A 23,671-nucleotide genomic window follows, 5' to 3' on the forward strand; every position below is an offset into this window, starting at 1 on the left:
GAAAATGCTGCCTACTACATCTCCTCCCCAAAGTGCCCATTCATAATAGCATGGTAAAAGGCTCTGAGAAGTCCTGTAACAAAGGAGACTGCTTAACTTTATCCCCAAATTTCTCCAGCTAATTAGGGAATCATAACAGTTAACATTTACTGACTACTTTAATATGTGCTAGGCACTCTGTTAAGTGCTTTACATGGAATTCAACTTTACAACAACTCTGCAAAACAAACACAGAGATTATGATCCCCTATTAAGAGATAAGGAAACTAAGGTATAGAGAGATTATGGAACTCACCGGTTACAGGGAGTAAATGACTGAGCCAAAACTCAGACCCAGGCAACCAGGCTCCAAAGCCCAGGACTTTTACCCCCATGCTATACTCTACTTCCTCCTGGAGCTCACCCGCCCTGGAAACCAGTATCTCAGAAACTGAAAAACGCCAGCTGATGGAATAGCCTGGGATCAGGAATCAGGATCTCAGGCCTCACTGGGACCCCAGGTACTTCATCAACGGCAGAATAGGCTGGTGGGAAGAACATGAACTCGGAAGCCAGGCCGCACAAGTTCAAATCCCTGTCCTGCTCTTTACTAGGTGTGTGACCTTGGGCAGGTTACCTAAGCTTTCTGGGCCTCGGTTTTCCACATGCGTAAAATGGGGATAGCAACAGGTAAATATCAAATATACTCTCCTAATTTCACTTAACCTTTCATGATACCAGTTTCTCCAGTATAAAACAGCAAACAGGAGGACTAGAAGCCCACTTGATAATACTCGGGATGAGAAACTTGGAGGCAGTGTGGGGAGAGGATGGAGAATTGGGGATTAATGCTAGAGGTGGGGGCAGAGGACGTGACAAGTAGAATCCTACTGGCCAGTTCCTTCTTCCACACCAAACCCAGCTCTGGAAGAGCAGGTCCTGGGAATGGCTGTGTTGGATATTCCCATCTCCCCAAGGGGGAATTCACCAACAGGAAACTGGCAAAGTTTTCTTTCTTTCCCTTCTGCGTGCCTGGGTGCCCGGTCCATGCCCCAGGAATGGCAGGGGCCAGAGAAGCAGCGGCTAGAAGCAGACAGGGCAGGGGGAGGCCAGGTGCGGGGAGAGAAGCACCTCTGAAAAGGCCTCTTGGAGAAGATTCTGCCTGTGAGGAGGGACCCAGGGAAGCAGCCCCCGCGGCCCTGCACCTGCTGTCAGTACTCTGACCCCAGGTCCTCACCCTGATGGAAATCATATTCCTTCCTCCCAGCTGCCTTTCTAGACCTGGTCCTTGGTGTTAAGAAGGGGAGCAGTGAGGCAGCGGTGACCACTCTCACACACCAGCTCGTGGTCTCCCTCCCACCCCACCACAGCACAGCTCTCTCACAAACCTGGCTCCTTCCTGTTCACGGGAGGTTCCCTCTGACACCACACCAAATGGGCTTCCGGAAGGGCCAACGCTTAGTCACAGGACAATCCCAATTTGGGATCTCTGAGCAATGGAAAATGAAGGTGAACCCAAACATGGTGTCAACACCGGCTCACACCCAAGCCCAGAACGTGAGGAGGTCTTGGGTCTCGGTCCTGGCAGATGCCAAGGTTCTTGTGACAGACAGAGTGGTAGTGACAAGTCCAAGTTGTGGTCAGGTCCTAAGGAAACACCCCCCACCCCAAAAGGGGAAACTGTGGTTGTGTTTCCAAGTGCAGTGCAGGCTGAGGAGAGACAGGTCTGTGTCTGCGCTTCACCACCTCCGCCTGGGGGTGACGGCTCCCGGCGACACCACCCGCGCAGAGGGGCTGCTCCCAGAATGGCCCAGAAGCCAAGCAGGAGGATGTCAACCAGGCACCGGGGGTGCCTGAGCCCTGCTGGCCGTCTAAAGGAACGATAAACAAAACGCGGTGTAGAACACAGAACAGAATACTATTCGGCCTTAAAAAGGAAGGAGATTGCAACAGGTGCTTCGGCAGGGCTGAACACAGGATGTTACGCTGAGAACTCAGCCTGTCACGGACAGAAAAACACCGTGTGAGTCCACTGCCGGGAGGTGCCTGGAGCAGCCCAATGCGGACAGAGAGGACTGTAGTGGCCAGGGGCGGGGAGGAGGGGGGTCTGAGGAATTTCTGTTGGCCACACGACAGTGTCAACGTCCTTAGTGCCTTCGAACTACACGCTTTTTAAAAAATGCTAAAATGGTAAATTTTATGTTATGTGTATATTTTTAAGATTTTATTTATTTATTTATCAGAGAGGGAGCACAGCAGCAGGGGAGCAGCAGGCAGAGGAAGAAGTGGACTCCCTGCTGAGCAGAGAGCCCAATGTGGGACTGGATCCCAGGACCCCAGGATCATGACCTGAGCCGAAGACAGACGCTTAACCTGCTGAGCCACCCAAGCGTCCCATGTTATGTGTATTTTACCACCAAAAGAAGTTGTGTGATTCTAAGCCACTAAGTCTGCGGTAATTTGTTATGGCAACAATACAAAACTAACACAGACAGTAATCTCCTTTCTTCCAGATCCTTCTATGGTGTTCTCTTTGAAAAAGCCTCTGCTCTCCTTGTGTAAAAAGACCCAGGCACAAGTCTATGTAACTCAGAAGGCTTTCCCTGACAAGGGAAAAGGAAGGAATAAATCGACTACTCCAACCAAGAAAGGAAGAACCAGGTGCTCACCGTTTCTGCAAGTCTGGGAATAAAAGCTCCATAAAGCTTTGCTCCCCGGTATTTTATCAGTCAACAAGAATCACCATGGTGAGGCTCAGGGCTGTGAGTGGTTCTGTGTGGCCCGGCCAGACACACCCCGCCAGCAATGCAAACGCTCTGGGGAGGGAAAAGGTTGGCAGTGTGCTCCACCCCGGCGGGACCATCACACCCCAACCAGCCAGGACCGCGCAGCTGGGGCCCCGGAGCTCACTCAGCCCTAGCCATGACTCAGTTCACTCCTACCCACGCCACCTCGGCTCTCATTTCACAGATGGGAGAACTGACAACCAGAGAGGAGGAAGTGACATGCCCAGGTGACAGAGCAAGATCCTAAGAAGGCTGGCCCAGGACCCCGACCTCCTGTCCCCCACCCCCAAATAAGAGGTCACTGTCCAAAAGACAGGATGCCAGCCAGTCACCGCATCTACAGGGGTCAGTCCCGGTTTTGTGGGGTCTGAAGCTCATACGATTTGGGGGGGTCTTCTTTCAGAAAATGAATACACATCATAGCTAGGACCCCTCCCTGGCAAGTAAGGTGGGGGGAGGGTCTCCTGAAGTGGGAGCTTACATTCCATTATCTTCACAGTAATTCCACTTCCGGGCTCAGAGAGGAACCCAGGGTTGGGCTAGGCTACCTGGGGAAAGAGGAGGAAAAAACCAAAGCCCTGGCCTGCCCCAGGCTTTCTCTCGGCCTGGGGACATAAACACAATAGAGCAGCTGCAGGAAGTTACCCACAAGGGTTTTAAGAGCCATTCCTAGGAAGAATGGAGATTATGGCAGAGAATCAGGAAATGCACCCTCTGGGAGGGGGAGGAGGGAGAAGAGTGTAGAGAATCGGCTTCTCTGGTGGGTCTTGACCAACCTAAGGCTCTTCTGGGCATCTTTCTCCCTCACTTATTAAATGGGTGAGCCTATGAGGGGTGTGTGGTTCTGGACTTGTGCTGCCCAGAACCTGGGGCTCCATGAGGGTTCTGTAGTTCACATTTATTTCCTGGGGGGGGGGGGGGGGGTGGCGAGCGGCTATAAAAGAGCTGGGCCTGACTTAAAAAAATTTTTTTTAGGGGCGCCTGGGTGGCTCAGTGGGTTACAGCCTCTGCCTTCAGCTCAGGTCATGATCTCAGGGTCCTGGGATCGAGCCCCACACGGGGCTCTCTGCTCAGCGGGGAGCCTACTTCCCTTCCTCTCTCTCTGCCTGCTTCTCTCCTTACTTGTGATCTCTGTCAAATAAATAAATTTAAAAAAAAATTTTTTTAATGGAAAAATAGGAGATCTGGCAACACAGGTCCTCTATTTCCTTGCGGTAGCACACAGCTAGGGAGGCAGCGACCACCCCTTCAGCCAGGTGTGCCTACTCCAGCAGCCCACCGTCCCAAGCTGGGCTATCTCTGCAGGCACCTGCACGTGTAGTCAAAGGGACAGGTGATGTCACCCAGGGCCCTGCCAGTTAAGAGGCAATGAGCCATATGAAAGCCAACAGCCCATCACAGACCCTCTCTCACAGTGAACTGGGGGAAGAGGGGCGGCAGGGAGGGCTAGAATGGAAGGCAGCAGGGAGCGCCTGTTCAAACGGCTTTGGAGAAGCTCAGTCCCTTCGAACCCAGATACACGAGAGAGCATCTATTCCGGCACCAAATGGCTGAGGCCCCCGGCCTCCCCTAGAAGCCCCAGGAAACCTCTCCTTCAAATAACACTTACCAGCACCCTCCCGTCTAAGGGTGACAAAGTTCCCGGCCAACCTTGTGCTGCTGAAGTGGAAAGAGATGCCCATCGGAGCCTACAGTTCACAGTAGAGAAGATTCTCTTTCGGATCTCGATTTCAGGCATGGGCTGACCCCTGTGTAGGGGGGATCCTAGGCTCTGCCACAGGGCCCTGGGCTAAGAGTTACGCTGTGCCACGGCAAGCTGACAGCAGGTTCCCAGATAGGACTGCGGTTCACAGCCAGGATGTCATCCTGGCACTTTCTATCTTCAGGACTTTTGCTCAGTTGGTCCCTTCTCACCGGTCTGCCCTCCTTGGCTCCTTTACGCCTTCCTTAAGCCTATGTCAATTTTGGCCTTCCTTTAGCCAAGACAGGGCCCCACCTCCTTCAGGAAGCCCACCCTGATCTCTCTACCCCTAATGACTGCTCTTCCTGGAACTTATCAGCACTTGGCCTAATATCCTCTAGTAAATGAACGTTACTCCCCTCTTCCCAGTACCTATGGTCGGGACATGTATTACCTCATTATATATTGCCTCATTCATCTTCACAATGTTCCTACAAGACAGATAAGACCGCCTCAAGGGAACAGGGCTCAGAGATGATTCTTGGCAGGCCAGGGTCACACCAACTGACACCAGAGCCAGAATTACTATTTCTTAGGCCTCTCGGTGCAAGAGGCAGAGCCTAGGCTGTAGGACAGGTCTCTCCTCCATCTGCCACTGGCTAGCAGAGGGCTGGGCACCACGACATGACACCAGTGGACCCTGATTCATCTCTTCCACATCCTGGGTGGCACCTGTTCTCACGGCCTCTTTGGTCAGACCTTCTGGTGCACAGGCTCCAGGAATTCCGGGGGCAGAGAGGACGACACACCAAGGACATTCTCTCCTCTCCCTCCCACAGCAAGGCAGGACTGCAAGTGTTTCAAGGGTGTACGAACATCCCTAACTCTGCAAGGTAAGTGGCCCTACTTTCTGCAGGGACACAGAGTCCCAGTGTCCCGCCCTCATAGGGATCTGCCTCTCTTGGGCGCGGGCACAGTGCCATAAAGCCACAGAAACAAGCCAGAGAGCCCCAGGCAGACCCCCACCAATCCTGACTGTATTTTCCCTCGCACTGAACAAAAAGCCTGCACAAGGTGCTGTTAAACATTGAACTCCCCACCCACAGGCCGTAAACGAAGGCTTGCTGGAGCCCAAGTCAATCATTAGCCAGCCTGTGCCTCACACTGTCCTCGGCGGGCTGGCACTGGGGCTAAGCAGCCGGGAGATGCTCCGAACAAGGCAGGCTGGGCAAGCAGCAATGGGGTAGTGTTTAAGCCTTACCGGAGGGCTGAACTTGAGCAAACCAGTTCTGAAAGACACGTCCTAGAAATAAGTCAATTCCTAGTGCCCTGGCATTGGATTACACAGGAATCCTAGAATACCGGACCTGGCAGCGGCCTTCGTGAAATCATCGGCTTCAACCAGCCTATTTTACACTACGGTGGGGAGTGGAGGCCCAGAGAGCAGAAAGAATCTGCCTGACGTCCCAGGACGGGCTGGAGGCAGGACACAAATCAGAAGCATGTCTCTCGGCTTCTGGGCTGACGCACTCACGGCCCACACCAGCTCCCTTCCACTCAGCTCCCTTCTGGGTGCCAACCCCCTCGCCCCCAGGGTTGGATGGAGCTGGGGAAATGTTAAGACAAAATGAGGAAGGGACCCGACTCCTGGGGGCAGCCTAGAAGGAGCGAGAATCCTCAGTGCATCAGCGAGTGGTGGCAGCAGCCGCTGGCCTTCTGTGCATCAGCCACGGGGTCGGAGGTGGCCGTGCCCTGCACTGCCTGTGGGCTCGCCATCACCACCATCGCGACATACCATTCTGGTCGTGACAGACCATTCCCGCTTCCTAACCAAGGAGTACCAGCTTGGCCGATGGCAAGACTGGAGTTTCAAATTAAACACAGCAGTGGGTGGTGTCCCAGGAACTTCTGGTTGTCCCCTACGACCATCTGCCCCCTCTTACTTGTGGCACAGAACACAAACTGTTGCCTGGCACATGGTAGCCTCCAATAAGGACTAGTTACCAAGCCTCCCTGGCAATCAGGCTGGGCATGGCCCTGCAAGCCAGCTGCCCTGGGCCACGCAGGTTAAGGGAAGGCCCTGGAGCAGTGCTATCCGGGACAGTCCCCACGCGGACGCAACAGCAGGGGTGGCTGTCAAAAATGAAGATGCCCAGGCCTCACCCCAGACCTCCTAAATCAGAGCCGTTAAGGGCGGAGGGGGCAGAAATCTGTGTTTTAACGAACCTTCCCAGTTAGTCTTAGATATGCTTATATTCGGAAACTGCAACCTAGAGAGTGCTGGGGGCAACTCCACACCAGTAGCCTGGTGCCAGGACGACCTCACGGAGCAGACATGGACCCCGGCCTCCAATTTCTGAAGAGAGAGGGGGCTCCTCTCCTAATCCACAGCCAAAGCTGAATCGTAATGCAGGCGGGCGAGGGAAGAGGGATGATGAGAAATCTCCCCAAGTCAGCAGAAATCAGGACAGAAATAACACCCAAGTATAGTAAATAATAAACAGAAAACAAGGTCCAAGGGATAAAATCAAGACTATCTGGTATGTGAACAGTCTGAATTCGCCATCAAAGACAGAAACCCCCAAATTCGGTTTGTTGTTACCACTGCCTTCTGCCATCCTCCCACACCCTGGTCATGTGCTGAGCACAAAAGACACATTTTTTTTTTTTTAAGGATTTATTTATTTGAGAGAGAGTGAGCATGGAGCAGGGGAGAGGGAGAGAGAGAATCTCAAGCAGGCTCCACGCTCACACTCACTGTGGAGCCTGACGTGGGGCTCAATCCCACGACCCTGAGATCATGACCTGAGCCGAAATCAAGAGTCGGACGCTCAACTGACTGAGCCACCCAGGACGTGGCCTAAGTCTCCATATTCGACATTTGGCCTTGGGACTTTTTTGTGTATTGCCTGTTTTGTCACTTCCCTTGTGGAATGGAGAAAGGCCGTGTGCTGTCACAAACCAGGAAGGGAACAGTGTAACTGCCAGTCAGAGCTGTCCCTGTCTTTGGACACAAAGGAGGGGACAAGAACCACAGAAGAAGAGAGGCAGTGCGGGGCCTGTCCCTGGAGCTTGCAGGCAAATCTTACTTTACCCATCCCTCCTAAGAAGCTGGCTATCCTGGTGACCACTGGGACCGGATTATTTCATGACAACTGGGGTGCTGAGAAGCAGGTCCGGGAGACCAGAGGACCACATACTCTGCATAAGTCTGAACTGAAACAGGCCCTGGTGTAAAGCCCCGGGCAGATGCCTGCCTCTACGTTTCTGAGCCTTTCATTTACTGTCTTACAAAATGCACTTGTTTATTTATTTTAGGTCTCTGAAGAAGAAAGGATTCTCCCAGACCTTCGGCAATGTGGTCTCCTAAAACACAGATAACGTGGCAATGAAGGCCAAAGGCCAAAAGCATTAAAATAAGCAACAAATGACGCAAAGTACAATCCACACAGATCAGCTTCATAAACCTGTACACATCAAGCACGGATGTCAGGTCCCTGCATCGAGAACGAAGGTAAGTACTGTCTGACTTAACTGGAGATTATAGAGAGAATTTTGGGGACCTCTTGCAGAATTTGAAAGACCAATATGCAAGGAAAGGCAAGCAAGCTCAAGTTAACAGATACATCTACAGTCTGTGACCCACGGGGAATACGTAACCCTTCCTGTCCGTGAGACCTTCTGGTATGGATCATGTACTTGCCACAGAGAAAATCTGGATACGGCCCAGCAAGAAGAAATTTTGCTGATCACATTCACTAAACATAACCCAATAAAACCAGCAGTCGACATTAAAATGTAATCATACTCCCCACAAAACCGGTTACTAGTTAAATTCAGGATCCTGTCTTCTAAAACATCCTTGGATCAAGACAGATCTACATGGCAGGGCAGCTGGCTGGAAGAGCGTGAGACTGTTGACCTCAGGGTCATGAGTCTGAGCCCTGTGTTGGGTGCAGAGACTACTTAAATAAATAAATAAACTTAGAGAAATAAAAAAAATCTCTCATCTATGTGGCGGCCATAAAGGAATGGAAAGGTGAGCCTTTCGAAGGTCAAACAGCTAGGGTTGTACACACAAATGTTGAACTTTACATGCTTTTTAAATTAAAAAACTAAAAAAATAAATGAACTAATTTAGAGATTAAAAGTAGAGCAACAAAATAAGCCAAAAGTAAGAAGGAATGAAAAATGATAAAGGCTGAAATTAATGGCCAAGAAACAGGAAAAAAAAAGTGGAAAGGATAGAAAAAATTATTATCCGGTTAGCAAATCCAGTTAGAATCCCATTCATAGTATCTACTAAAGATGTATTACAAGGCCTGTAATCTGTCCCTGATTTGCAAAAGTTAGTATCATAAAAATGTCAACTCTTCCTTATAAATGAATACATTCGATGACATCCCAATCAGGGCCCTACTGGTTGCTCATTCCAGCACTAGTTCAAATTATAAAAATAGTCAATGGTCTCCATACCCATCAATTAAGGGAAGACTGTATAAACCACAGTCCCCCTGCACTATAGAACATTCCACAGTGGCTACTGACCCAGAACACGGCTCACCCGGGGTTACTGCCCCTGATAAACTAATCAAAACCACCAGCTGTGGAATAAGGGGTGCAGCATGAAACCATTCTGTGAGAGAAGCCAACCTTTACAGGGGCACCTGGGGGGCTCAGTTGGTTAAGCGTCTACCTTTGGCTCAGGTCATGATCCCAGGGTCCTGGGACGTATGGAGTCCCACATCAGGCTTCTTGCTCAGCAGAGAGCCTGCTTCTCCCTCTTCCTCTACCCCTCTCCCTGCTCGCTCGCTCTCTTAAATACATAAAGAAAATTTTTTAAAAAGCAGCAGCAGCAGCAAACCTTTACAGGTGGCTGTGTCCATACGACACAGGGGGATTGGGGGGGGTGGGCCTGGACTGAAGGCCACCCACACTGCTAATTTCTCAGGGTGGAATGGGAGGATGAGCTGAGAAACAGAAACAAACACCCCCTCGGTGCCGGCCTCCTCCAGCACCACCCAATCCCTCTCCTTCCCTTCAAAGCTCGTCTATACTCAGCACAGCCCATCTGCAGTCCTGCAACTCCTCCGCCCATTCATTCCCATCTGGCTTCTCTGCCAACCTCCCAGCAAAACAGCCACAGCTAATGTGCTGCGTATCCTCCTTATCACTTCCCACAGCAACAACGGGCACCCGTGGTCACTCCCTCCGACTGAAGTGGACTCACCCTGGCTTCTATGATCTGACACTGTCCTGCTTTTCCTCTCCCCTCATGGACTGCTCTTTTTCTAGCTCCTTCGTGGCCTCAGGTTCCTTTACTCAGCTGTTCAAGGTGAGTTCCTCAATCTCATCATGCCCTTTACAGCAGATAAATCTAGACAAAAATGTCTCTCTAGCCCAGAGTCCTCCTAAGCCCCAGACACACCTGCCTCCTTGGTACCCCAAAGGCACCTCAAGACACTCCATGTCCAAAACTGAATTCACGATCATGATCTTGGCCACCTTCCAGACCTGGTTCTCATCCAGTATGCCATGTCTCTGGGGAATCCCGGCACACAACCTAGGGTGGGTGGGGTGGACTGTGCTTTTATGCACACAGCACAGGGCTGGGCAAACAGTGGGTACTCACAATGTTGGTTCAACAGAAACATGCCTTGTCACCCACTTCCTAAAAATAGCCGTGACCTTTTAGGTGGCCACAGCAAGCACACATCTGCTACTGCCAGCTGACCCCCCCACATAAACATACTTTTCCCCCTAGAGATGCCAGTCCCAGGCTTAATCTGCCACATGCTCCCCCCGAGCCCCCCAGCTAACCCCCTCTGGGTTTCTCCTTTCCACCTTCATTCGCATCCCTCTCAGCTCACAGTCCTCCCAGCCAGCCTACCCCCAAGCTCCAGGTGACAAAGGCTGGGAACACCAGACTTCCTTGCAATTTCAGGAACAATTCTTCCCTTCTTTTCTGCTGAGTCCGTGGGACTTTCAGGAGCACAGCCCCTGGAAGACCAGACACTAAGGGATCACAGAGTCAGGTACCAACCGTCTGCACACTCCATCCTGTCTCAAGTGTCCTTGCAGTAAAAGATCAACACCATCATGATCAAGCCCTGGCTGATCTTAAACCCCCTCCGCAATCATCTTCTCACCAGAATCTGCAAACAACCATATGAGGCAGTCATTTTACCATCTAGAACACTGGGACCTTGTGTGGCTCCACAACTTGTCCCAGTGACCCAAAACGGAGGAGAACTCTGTCTCCTGACTCCTCCATTGTTGCCCTCACCCACTACTTTCTTCTAACAGCGTACTGGAGCCTCTGTTTGGGTCCTATGTACTGTTAGGATCCTCTGGAATACAAGCCAACAGGTGACATCAGACCTCTATTTTATTGGGGGCGGAAGGGGGGGAAGGGGGTGTCAGCGGGCCTGCTGTGCTGTGGTTTCAGCATTATTAGAAAGCTTCACTGAATTTCAACAACTCCTTTTAAAAATGTAAATTCCCAAGGAAGTCACCTTTACAGGTGCCTAAGGGCTGAAACCCTAAGGGCTTTCCTATCTAGGATCACTCAAATCCTGATGCACCAGGGTACAATGGCATCAGAATGTGCTGTAGAGAGAAGTCCAGAAAGACCTGAGTTGACCTGCTTGGCTGTGACTGTGAAGCACACCAGCACACAGACTCTTCCCTGAGTGCCCCACATGGGATCAAGTACCAGGCACTGCCTCAGGCTTAGGGAGAGAGGAAAGGAGGAGGTGAATCCAAGAGGAAGGAGGGTGAGCTCCAAAAAGGCCCTGGGTCCTTGGCACAGGTCCCCAGCACTCAACACAGATTTCCTTTCTACATTCACCTCCTGCCTATACCGGCTTTGCCTCTCTGTTCTGCAATGAATTCCCAAGAGCCCACACTAACCTATTCCGGCTGGATTCTTACTCCCGTCACTCCAAAGGACCCACCCTCCACGGAATCATATGAGCAAGGCATCACTAATTGATCTTGGCCTTCTGGGCACAGCAATCCAAGACAGGTATCTGTCAGCCTTGCCCTAGCTCCATCTCAGGCTCTCTTTTGCTGCCTACACAAACCGAGCCTTCAAGGTCTAAGATCAAGGAAAACTTTACTTCCCTGGCCTGCCTCTCACACTCAGCAAAATTCTGCTGAGCACAAATATTAGGCAGAGCCCATCCTGGGTGCTGTGCAACCAACGCACAAGTAAGAAACATGAGTAAGCCCCGCCCTCCAAAGACAAAGGACGGGGCAGAGATAAGACACCGGGCCGCACAAATACTAAGCAAGGCGAGTACGGAGAAGGGATGCCAAAGGAGTGGAGGAGGAGGGCAGCGTGGGCTCCGAGTATGTCTTGTCCCTTCAGGCTAGGAGTAGGCCCCTGGATGGTTCCCAGAAGGGTGGGGAATCATGGACAGAGATGGGGAAGGAGGACATTCCAGGAGGGAAGAACAACATGAACTAAAACAGAGGAACTGGCAGGAGAGCAATTCGATTTGAATGGTCCTCCAGCTGCATGAAAGAAACAACAGCTATTATTGCTGTATTATTATTGCTGGCACTTGTGTCCTAGGCCCTGTCGTAAGCTTTACCACATGTAGGTGACATCCACCTAGAGCACACAGGTATGATCTAACAGTCACCAGCTCAGCACTGTGCCTGGGCTGTATGGATGTCACGCATTAACTCATTTAACCCTCACAATGCCCCCGTGAGGTAGGTATTATCACCCCCACTTTACGGCTGAGGAAACCAAGGTACAGAGACTTGTAAGAGACAAGACGGAGGGATGCAGGACCCCGAGGTACCGAGCACCCCCTGCCAGGGTAACAGATTTCCCCAGCACCTCATCTGGTCTGTCTTGCCAGGGACCACCTAGAAGCACAGGACGGTGCCTTGAGGGAGGGAGCACTGTTAATCCTCCTGGAATCCCCAACAATGGACTGAAGCTAGGAAGGAATGAAGGAACATAATGAGAGCCATTTAGGAGTGAAGAAAGAGAACACACCCTGCACCCTGGACTCAGCCCTGCCCTCCCCTGCAAGCTTTTGTTCCTGTTGTGGGAGCAGCGAAGAGGCACACCACTCCAGGCTCAGGTCAAGGCAGCCAGAAGCAAAACGTGGGGTCGGGAGAGGGAGCGGCGTCGCTGGCTACCTTGGATACCCAAAGCAAAGCAAGGTCACTGATGGGGGAAGCAGAGAGAAATGTCGTGGGGTGGGGGTGGGGCGGCAACTATAACCTGCTTGGGCTAGAGCTGGCCAGCTTAACTTTTGTCCTCGGAAGGGGAACTTCGCAACTGTCCTTTAAACCAATAAAATGGGTTTCTGCCATTTTAAGCCTTCCACAGGCTACGTAGGGCTCAAGGGGAAAGGCAGAAAGGGTAAACACACAGGTGAACACAGCGCCGGGGTAGTTCCGCATTCTCTCAAAGGGGCCTTAACAAACAATCTCCAGCACCAGCAGCTCCCAGGATTTGCATCTTCCCAGTTCAGGAGGAAAGTTCCTGAAGCCAGCCTCCTCTACAGTCCTCCTTAGCACAAGCCGGAAGGGCACCTACATTCTCGAGAACTCCGCTGGGTCAGAGGGGCCCGGGCCACGGGCCATCCCCATACGAGTCAGTCGCCTTCCGGTCGCAGGTTCACCCGGTGCCAAGCTCACCCAGTCGTCCCACGCCCACCCAGGAGCCGGTGAGCACCCGACCCCAGCGGCGCAGCACAGTCACGTGGCCCTGGGCACACGGGGCCCGCCTGCGCACCGCCCACCTCAAAGTGGGCAGCCCCCCGCGGCCGATCGAGCCGGGCAGCCTGGCTGACGACCCGTCGGGGGCCAGCCCGACAACCCGACACCCCCCCCCAACCCCCACAACCGCCGTGCTGAGCAACCAGGAAGCCGCAGGGCCGGACCCGGTCGGGAGCGGGCGCAGGGCAGTCTGGGGCTCACCGGCCCGGCCGTGGCGCTCTGCCGCCACCCTGTCCCTTGCCGCCGCCCCGCCCCGTGCCTCCGGAGGGCCGGGGAGCCCTCACTTACCCGGCCGCTGGCCACTGATCACAAGGGTGGGGGCTGCGAGGGGCCCCGGGCAGCGGCGGCTGTCTCCGCGGGCGTCCCGGCTGCGGCGCCTCTGTCGGCCTGGAGCTCTGTCCCACTCCGGCTTTCGGGGCAGTCGGGGCACTCCGGGCACTCCGGGCACTCGGGCACTCGGAACCGCAACCGTCAGGGCGGGGCCGGAGGAGGAGCGCGCGGGGCGGAAAACCCGGCGGGGGCCCAGCGCACCCCGGAGGAGCCGCTAGCGCAGGGGGCTGGGCGGGGCTAGGGGTGGGGTCGGAGCGCGGCCCCGCCCCAGGTGATGGGAGGGAGGGCTAACCGGCGGAGGGCCGGGGGAAGAAATCGCCGGCCTTCTGGCTCTTTTAGGCTGGCAGGGGATTCTGACGGCGCCGGGAGGTCGGTGAGGAGCTACCTCGCTCCGCCCGCCTCCTCCGTAGGTCGCGCCCTGAGCCACGATCTCGGGGACGGCATTCTCCAAGCTCCCTCCGGCCCTATGGTACTTTTGTTAGCGACTCTCCTTCAGGTAAAGAACACTTTTCACGTTAAAAAGGTCACCCAACAGTATGGAAATAGAGGTGGGGGGTGGGGAGAGTAGCTTTACAGTGGAGAAACCCGACAAACTACCTTAGCCAGGTGATCAAGGTCAACATGGAAAGAGAGAAATCTTCAGTGCTAGGATGTGCCCATGTGGTCTTCCTCCCAAGAATATAGCCAAGAAAAGTCTAAGGAGATATGAAAATCATGTAGTGTGGCATCCTGGAGGGGATCCTGGTAAAAGGACATTAGGAAAAAACTAAGGAAATTTAAGTAAACTATGGACGTCAGTTAATAAAGTATTGGCTCATTCATTGTAGCAAAAGCTCCATGCTAATAAGAAATGTTAATAATAGGAGAAACCAACTGTTAACTTCTCATTTTTTCTGTACATATAAAACTACTCTAAAAGATCTTATTTTTGAAAAAATGTTCGCACGGGTAATAAATGAATATATGATCATTTAAAAGCAATTTTTAGAAAGAGATTCACTCTTTACTCCACCAGCCCACTTTTAGGTGTGTCCCTCCAGATCTTTCTCTCTGCAACTCTCTATGTGTATAGATATTCATCTAGATGCACTGTTTAAAACGGTGTTGCCGTGTTTTTCTGCGACATGCATTTTTACTCACTACATCTTGCCGGGTCTTTCCATGCAAGCACACTTTGATCTACTTGGTTCTTCCCAAGGATCCAAGGAGTGCGCCAACGTGCGTGTCACCTAGGTTCTTAGGGAAAGACATTTAGGTTGCTGCCGGTTTGGGGCTGTTGCAAACAGCGCTGCTGGTCCTATTTACATTTTCAGCGCGCAAAGAGAGGGCGGGACTGGGCGCTGTAGGGCGAAGGGGAGACTCTGGCCTCTGCCTGCCGGGTAGGGTCGCGGGTGCGGTGCGGAAGCCGCGCCCTGGGACAGCCAGCCGCCGCGCCCGACTACAAACCCCGCGGACCCAGTCGTTTTACGCGGCCTCTGCAACACCCCTCACCCCGTAAAGGCGCGGCCTTTTTTCGGGGCTGAACTGCATTTTTTAGCGATGAGAGGCGGGTGAGAGTGAAACTTGGGCCAAAGGCCCCAGTGCGACTCGGAGGAAACGCCCCGCCCCCACCCTCAGCAGAAGACGAGCGAAGGGTCAGTGGCACCAGGAGGCTCCGCCAGGCCCGGATATTACCGCGGTGGGGGTGTCTGCGGCGACACAGGAGCGCGCGTCGGGGCGAAGCCCCCACCGAGCCCGCGGCCTTCCGAGGGAGCGTCTGTCGCCTGGCGTGGCCTCGGCTGGGGACTTCATCGGGGAAGGTCACACCTGGCGCCCACCCAAGCCTCCGGCTGGACGGCCTGCGTCGGCGCCGCGCTTGCCCCGGCTCCCAGCGGCCTCAACGGCAAGCTTCTTTGAATGGCTCACTTTTTTCGTAGATGAGCTACTGCTTCCTTAAATACCACCTTTAAAAAAATAAATCAGAGCGGAATTCCTTCTGCGTGTAGCGCACACTTTTCTACGTCAGGACTGAGCTCTTCAAGGCCAGGGTGGTGAATAGCAACCCCTGTGGTCACACTTCTGTGACTTTGAACCATTTATTTTTAACAAACGTCGTGTTGAGCTCCGACTCCGTGGAGACACTTGTGTCGGGGAAAAGACTCTGGGTTTGGTGTGCCAACACCTGGGGCCTGTCGCTTTGAAGTGATCCGTTCTTTGAGCCTCAGTGTTCTCGCTTAGAAAATCTTCAAAATGGTCTATGAAAATCTGCAAAGTAACCCCTGGTTCATCGCGGCTAGGGTCTGACGCAAACATGAGCTGAGCTAAGGGGGAGGGAACCCCTTGTAAACCGGTCAGGTGCTGCACGGCTCTGAGTAGAGCAGGAGCCTTGAGTCATTGCACAGACAGGGTTTGAGTACAGCCAAGGTGACCGGCCCTGTGCTGGGTGCCACACAAAGAGGGACTATAGAACACTCTATGGCTGTAAACACAGCTCTTCTCCAGTGGGGAAACAAACAAATCGCAAATACCTCACAAAACACAGGCTTATAAAGAGGATCCTTAGGGCCAAGGATGGGAGAGGCAAGTGTAGAGGATAGGATCCGGAAAGGCTGCTTCTGATCAGTCTGGCCAGACTTTACAATCCACTTTTAATTTTTTAAAAAAAATTTTTTTAAAGATTTAATATATTTGTCAGAGGGAGAAAGCACAAGCAGGGGGAGCAGCAGAGAGAGGGAGAAGCAGGCCCCTGCTGAGCAGGGAGCCCCACAAGGGACTCCATCCCAGGACTCCCGGATCATGACCTGAGCTGAAGGCAGACACTTAACCGACTGAGCCACCCAGGCATCCCTAATTTTTTTATAAATTATATTCATTCTTTTAAAAATATTATCTACTGCTTTCATTTCTGTTTTTATCTTTGTAGTTTCGTTCCTTCTTTCCTTGGATTTGCCCTGGTGATCTTTTTCTGGTATCTAGAGTTGAACATTTGGGTCAGTTATTTTCCAAATCTCTCTCTTGTTCTCTGATAAATGTATCTAAGACGATAAATCTCCCTGTACATCCTGCTTTAACTACGTGTCACAAGTTTTAACATGCCATGCTTTTGTTATCTCTCAGTTCTGAATATTTTGGGTTTTTTAAATTAGGATTTTATCCTTAATTCATGTATTATCTAGAAGCGTGTTTCTGTAGCTTTTTAAAAAACATTTTGGGGGTGCCTGGGTGGCTCAGTGGGTTAAAGCCTCTGCCTTCGGCTCAGGTCATGATCTTAGGGTCCTGGGATCGTGTCCTTCATCGGGCTTTCTGCTCAGCAGGGATCCTGCTTCCTCCTCTCTCTCTGCCTGCCTCTCTGCCTACCTGTGATCTCTGTCTGTCAAATAAACAAATAAAATCTTAAAAAAAAAACCATTTTGTCATAGATTTCTAATTTTAATGCTTAGAGATGAGGAAAGGTGCTCTTTTTGGAATTTGTGACTTCTCTGTGGCCTGACAGACAGACTTTTCTTTTTTTTAATGTCCCAGTTTTTGTGAATGCACAAGCTTCTTTCTATGTGTTTTTCCCTCCAGTGTGCTAGTTACTCAGATTGTTTATACCCCAGGTTTTTTCTGTTCCAGCCGTTGATTTCCAAGAAGGCTGATTTAACGTTTCCTACCTTTATTATACTTTGCCAATTTCCCCCTATAATTTGTTCTCATTTTGCCTTATAATTTTGAGAACAAATTATTAGGTTCACACAAGTTCATAATTGGTTTATCTTTTGGTGACTTACCTTCTTTTATCATTTTTCTCCTTAAAAACTTATTAGGCCTGCTTTCAGTATTGCTAAGATAGTATTTATCTGGTATGTTTTTCCTGTCTTGTTTTCAGGCTTTCCTGTTCTTTAGCTTCATCTCCTGGAAATGATGCCTTTTTTTTTTTTTTAAACAAATTTTAAAAAATCCAGTTGGGTACCTGCCTTTAATTGATGAGTTTAGGTTATATTAATAATGATTACAGAAATATTTGGACTTATTTCTGCCCCTTTTTTGGAGATGCACACACACGTACTCAGGGCTGATACTCACCTAAAACACATTGGTAAATGCTGTAAATTGTAAAAAGTCAAAGTTCTTTCATCCTGCTTGGTAAATAGCTGTTGCCTTGAGACCTCATAGTACCTCCACCCTTGATTTTCCCCTGATCTAGCAACAAAAGGGGCAATGCTTATCCCAGGGGGCCGTCCAGCACCTTTTCCAAGTCTCTAATTGGTTAGGAAAGGGGCCACGTAGGTGGATTCATATTTTGAATATCATGTGAAATACACTTTCTCTTCGTATCTTTTTTTCTCTTTTCCTACTTCCCTTGGCAATGTTTGAATTTTCTTTATTTAATCGGGAGGTGCTGCTAGAATTAAAAACATATGAATAGATAGCTGCTTCCTAGACACCTTTACCAGAATATCCTTCCTAAAACCCAACTTTATAATGTCAAAAAGTGAACTAATCATCTTTCCTGCTCAACCTGCTTTTTCTCTTGGCTTCTGTATCTCAGCTGAGATAGCACTACAGGGCGCCTCACCTCCGTGAGCTCCTCATGGGGGAGGCTTAGCAAACCTTTCTATGGTCCAATGTTTTTGTAGAGTTTGCAGAAATAAGCTATTTTAAATACAAGCAATTAAGACATCTGGTTGTTTCTACCCTGAGTTCTCCAAAAACCCCTCACATCAGAGGAGCCATAGGCATTTTTGGGATTTAGCTAAAAAAATGCAAGCTGAAGATTCGCTTAGTTAGGATTTAATAGGGTTTAATAGTTTGTGCCATTTCCAGTCACTTCTGTGTGTGGTTACATTACTGCTCATCTTTCAGTGTGGGAATGGTTTCTAGGAACATGGCTCTGATTCAGCCAGGAGAGCCAGAGATGGTTCAATAATAAACATGTCCTCTCACACCTGTTTTCAGAAAAATGTAGGCAGTGAAGGAGAAACAAGATTTGATACGTTTGGAACCAGAAATTAGTCTATGGAAAACTTCCAAACATTTTATGTATGAAGTTTTAAGCATGTAAGTTTATCCTCATCCATGCCCATTTATTTTTTGTTTTATTTTTTAAAGATTTTATTCATTCATTTGAGGGGGGGAGCATGCAAGTGGGAGGAGGAGCAGAGGGAGAGGGAGAAGCAGATTCTGTGCTGAGCGTGGAGCCCGAAGTGAGGCTCTGTCTCATGACCCTGAGATCACGACGTAAGCCACGAAATCAGGAGTGCATAGCTTAACCGACTGAGCCCCCCGGGGCACCCCTCATCCACGCCCATTTAAAATGGAAGTTCTCTTGTAGGAAATATACTTGATAAGGCAACATGTGCAATGACTACATATAAACATATAGAAATAGATATTTTTAAAAACAATTTCAGGACATGTATTTTGCTGAAACTCTGTGTAATAAGGCTCTCGGACTTCCTCCTTCATGATAGTGGACAGAGCACGTGCTGTAGTCTATCTCTTCAGCCCCAAACTCCAGAAATGTCAGGAAAGGAAAAAACTGGTATTTTTTTTTTTTTTAAAGCTGACAAATAATGTTCAGGGAATTAGAAGCACTGAAGAATTTCTGGGAAATCTGATTTGGATATCATGGACTCAGAATGGTCTTTTTTTTTTTTTTTAAGTTTTATTTATTTATTTTAGAGAGAGAGCACGAGTGGGAGGGGCAGAGAGAATCTCAAGCAGACTCCATGCTCAGCGCAGCGGAGCCTGACAGGGGGCTCAGTCCCACGACAGCGAGATCAGGATCTGAGCAGAAACTGAGAATCGGATGCTTAACGGACTGCGCCCCCCCCTGCGCCCCCAGAATGGTCTTTTTTTTTTTAAGTTTTTATTTATTTATTTGACAGAGATCACAAGTAGTAGGCAGAGAGGCAGACAGAGAGAGAGGAGGAATCAGGCTCCCCATGGAGCAGAGAGCCTGATGTGGGGCTCGATCCCAGGACCCTGGGATCATGACCTGAGTCGAAGGCAGAGGCTTTAACCCACTGAGCCACCCAGGCGCCCCCCCAGAATGGTCTTAACAGACAATCACTACTACTCTCTTATTACCTCCGGAAACAAGGGCTACCAATTCTGGATCCGCAACAGTCATTTTAAGAGCTATCCTCCAACTTTAGGGGATTTGGAGAAAACAGTTATGAGCAGAAAAGCTACCTTGTTTACTTAGGGAGTGCATTTCACAGCCGGTTTGACTAGCAGAGATTGCTGTTCGGCATGAGCGGGGCTGCAGGTAACTGCCTGTGTGTTCAAATAGGAGCTGTGCAACCACACCTACTGTCCTGTTTCTCCAGGCTGACTTTCATGGCCATTGCACGGTCCCAGGTGGAACCTCGGGGCCTCAGTTTCCTCTCTGTGGCATTCCTAGAGAACTCTGGAAGTTTCTCCTAAAGCAATTCTTGGCTCCACCAGCAGGGGCTCTCTTGACACATGTTGGAGGGGATGCGTGTTGGCCTTTGCTTTAGGAACATGGGCCTGCTGGCGCCCCAGTTTTCCTCAGAGAATTGAACTGAAGTCCCAGATCAGTTTATTATTAATGTGTGTGGCTCCTTTCATAAATGGCAACGGAAAGTACCAGCATTCCGAGTCGAATCTCAGCCACAGAGCCACAATGTACTGTTTAAACGTTTGGCTGAAAGAAATGCTGTTTGTGGACAAGTACCTATGAAGTATGTATTTTATTCAATCCCTAGACACATATTCTTTTTGACAGATTTTATTTATTTGTTTGACAGAGAGAGATCACAAGTAGGCAGAGAGGCAGGCAGAGAGAGAGAGGGGGAAGCAGGCTCCTTGCTGAGCAGAGAGCCCGATGCAGGCCTTGATCGCAGGACCCTGAGATCATGACCTGAGCCGAAGGCAGAGGCTTAACCCACTGAGCCACCCAGGCACCCTAGACTCATATTCTTAAATACATATAATACCAGTTCAGCCGGAGCCGCAGAGTTCAGCGCCTGAGTGCCTCCCGCAGCTTTTTAAAGATTAACTTTTAGTGGATTGTGTTTTGATTGGTGGCCCTCAATCTATACTGAGCAACATGATGCAAAATACAGCTTTGAACATGGATCCCTCTTCCGTTGCAGGGATGTCGTGGACCACGGGGCTTGTTAGGTCCATAGCGACCTCTCCAAAGGGACAGCTTGTAGAAATGAATGTGTTATTTGGCCCCACTCTCTGGAATCGGCAAATACTCTTAGATCTTACAATAGGTGCTATTTCCCTCTCTGTATCTGCTGCTAGGGTCTTAGGGCTAAGCTGATAAAGAAGCATGAAACTGTACAAAGGGAACTAATCACTCAGGTTGGCACCATTGGTGAAATGGAATCAGACCCTGGGTGTTGGCAAGGTGCTTGAGGGGCTGTGCCATCCGTCTTGAGTGTCGGGCAATCCCCTCCCTAGAAGAGGGCTGGAAACCAACACAGGTCTGTCTCCAAACTAGTCTTATAGAAATGTCTGCAGATGATCCCTCTCACATAGAGCTGGGGTTAGGACAGGTATAGTAGGGCGATGACACAGGGAGAGAAGCCTATCGACTCTTCTATCCTTCTCTCTCCCTAGCTTTTCATCTTTGATGCCGCATGGCATGGTTGGAAATGCATGGGCCCCCTATATGAAGTTAAGTGCCATGTCAAGTGTTTCCCAATACTTCACCCAGCACACTCTCCAGATCTACCTACATCCTGCCCTCTGTGTTCACTTTCGTTACGGGAGTCAGGGAAGCAGCCATACTCTAGATGTTAAATGCGTAGCTCTGGAGTCAGAGGACCCATTTCTAATCCTGCCCCCGTGCTCACTAGCTGAGTGGCCTTGGGTAAGAAATGTAGTCTCTTGATCTGTGTGACAGGAACCAAAACACTGCATGCCAAACCCAGTTGTTATGGAGACACATTATGTAACCTCTGTGAATCATCTAGCACAGGGCCGGACACAGCAATAGATCTTGGCCACGAAGAAATTCATCATGGTGGTTAAGCCTCTGGGCTCTGGGATAGGCTATACGGGGTTCACATTCCAGCTCTGCCTGGGCCAGCTGTGAAATGTTGGGCAACATTCTAACCTCTTGAGTCCTTAGCTTTTTTTTTTTTTTGTATGCAAATAGGACGAATAATACACACAGAACTCTTGACCCACTGCTTCCTATAGGGGGTGTGCTCCACAAATGATAGCTCTACCTTCTCGTTCTGTGCCTGCCGCCCCAGGGGAAGTGGCCTCTACCTCAAACACAGAGTAGTAACAGAGCCACTTAGGTTTATTGTTTTCTGTGTGCTGAGCAATGAGCTGAGAGTTTTCTATTTTTGTTTTACCTGAGACTAGCTATGGTGGATCCTTGGGGAGCCGAGAACTGTTCTCTGTCTAGGTTCATTCAGGAACAGGAGACAGAAACAATGGGAGTTTGCAGTTAAGCAATGGAGTTGGAGTAAGCAGTTAAGCAATGAGAGTTTACTCTAAAGAAAATTATGCTGTGATAAAAGAGTAACTATAGGATGTAAAGAGAGCCCTAGAGGTCAACTCTCCCTATAGCTGAGAGAAAAAAAAAAAAAACTCAAGGAAGGGGTACAGCCTCAGAAGGGGGCCAACTTTCAAGGCTGTGGACCAGACCTTGTTGGAGAAGGCATCATGGCAGCCCTTTGGATGGTGGAGGAATTTGCGGGTGTCTTGGCCAGAGCTGGTCTTCCATGGCTAGACAAGGATGAAGCAATCTGTCTGAGTGCAGGTGAGTCACAACCTGGTGGTGGGGTCTGTGGGCATCTAGAAGGAGTCAGATGGCAGTGTAGGTGGGCAGCAAGGAACACACAGTGTCCTTTTGGGGAGGGTCGTGGCAAGGTGATCACCAGGCTGGACAAGACGCTTAGGTCTCTGGGGGACCTCCTGGACACATGGGTGGGACAGAGCACCACAGGATGTCCTGTACCTGTCAAAACCAACAGCAGAAGTCCCGTCCTCCTGTGGAGTTCTCCTGGCACGCTCTGCCAGAAGACTTACCAGCACACTCACTATAAAGGCAAGATGCTTGTGGGGATCCTGCCCATTAGCAGGCAGCAGCTATTTGTGGGTAAACTGGGAGCTGAAAAGTCATAAACTGATAACTAGCATAGTCACGTTAGGGGCATTTGAAGAAAGCTGGATGCGCACAGGTATGCATCCATATAGTCACGCAGGGACTCATATGTATACTAATCCCCCCTGCTTGAGAGGGTATACTACTCCTAGAGTGTTCGCAGAGCCCAAGCAAAGAACATGCTTCATGGTTCCCTGCCGGCCACAAGAAAGCCTCCATAAAGCACTGAACCCTCAGGGGGAGGTGGGGCAAGGTGGCATGAAAGAACTGGCCACGAGACTTCTAAAATTCTTCCTCCTTTCTACTCCCTTCCACATTGCTCATGCACCCAAGGGAGACCTGAACCCTAGCAGAGCAAGCCCATTTCCTTTTTAAAAATTTTTTATTTTATTTATTTATTTGAGAGAGAGAGAATGTGAGCCAGGGGAGGAGCAGAGGGAGAGGGACAGCAGACTCCATGCTGAGCACAGAGCCCAACACGGGGCTCGATCCAAAGACCTGAGCCAAATTCAAGAGTTGGATGCCCAACTGACTGAGCCACCCAGGCGCCCCAAGTCCATCTTATTTCTGCATGTTTATTTCCCCCAAAGCCTAGCTAATCTGTCCGTGAGCTTGGGCACACAGAGGGCACTGCACTCGAACAAAAGGCTTCCTGGCTTCCTATTGAACAGACTCCTGCAAAGTCATTTTCCTCCACCAACTAAACACGAAGCAACTTGTTGATAGTGACCAGCACATTTCCATGCTTTCCACTATTCATGGCATGGAGTTCCTCCCAGTGCCCTGCTGGGAGTGAGGGCCCAGAGGCTGAAAATTCACCTCCCACCCTGCTCCAGCCCCATCCATGGGGCGGTGGTCAGAGACTCCTGAAGAATGAAATCGATTCCGTTAGGTGCTCGTATATTGTATGAGGCATGCACGGAACTCTGCCTCTATCCCACACCGGCCAGCATCCGAGGGGGCCCAGGAGCCTGTGTATTCTGAAAGACTGCCTTTTCTGCAGCCACATCACCTTCGGCAGAGCGAAGAAGGCCTCCGGAATTCCTCATACTTTGGCAGCCCCGCTCTTTCCTCCGCACACGGACTCCTTAC

General features: G+C 50.4%; 1 protein-coding gene across 1 annotated transcript in view; it reads right to left on the reverse strand.

Annotated features, from left to right (window-relative positions):
• The window catches only part of ANXA11 (annexin A11), a 37,228-nt gene extending 23,209 nt beyond the window's left edge, over positions 1-14,019 (reverse strand). The window contains exon 1 of the mRNA XM_080822793.1: positions 13,480-14,019. The gene's annotated coding sequence lies outside the window, so the exon portion shown is untranslated. The remainder of the gene's footprint in view (positions 1-13,479) is intronic.
• Between the last annotated feature and the right edge of the window lie 9,652 nt (positions 14,020-23,671).

Source organism: Martes martes (genome assembly GCF_963455335.1).
Source record: "Martes martes genome assembly, chromosome: 14".
Classification (NCBI taxonomy): Eukaryota; Metazoa; Chordata; class Mammalia; order Carnivora; family Mustelidae; genus Martes; species Martes martes.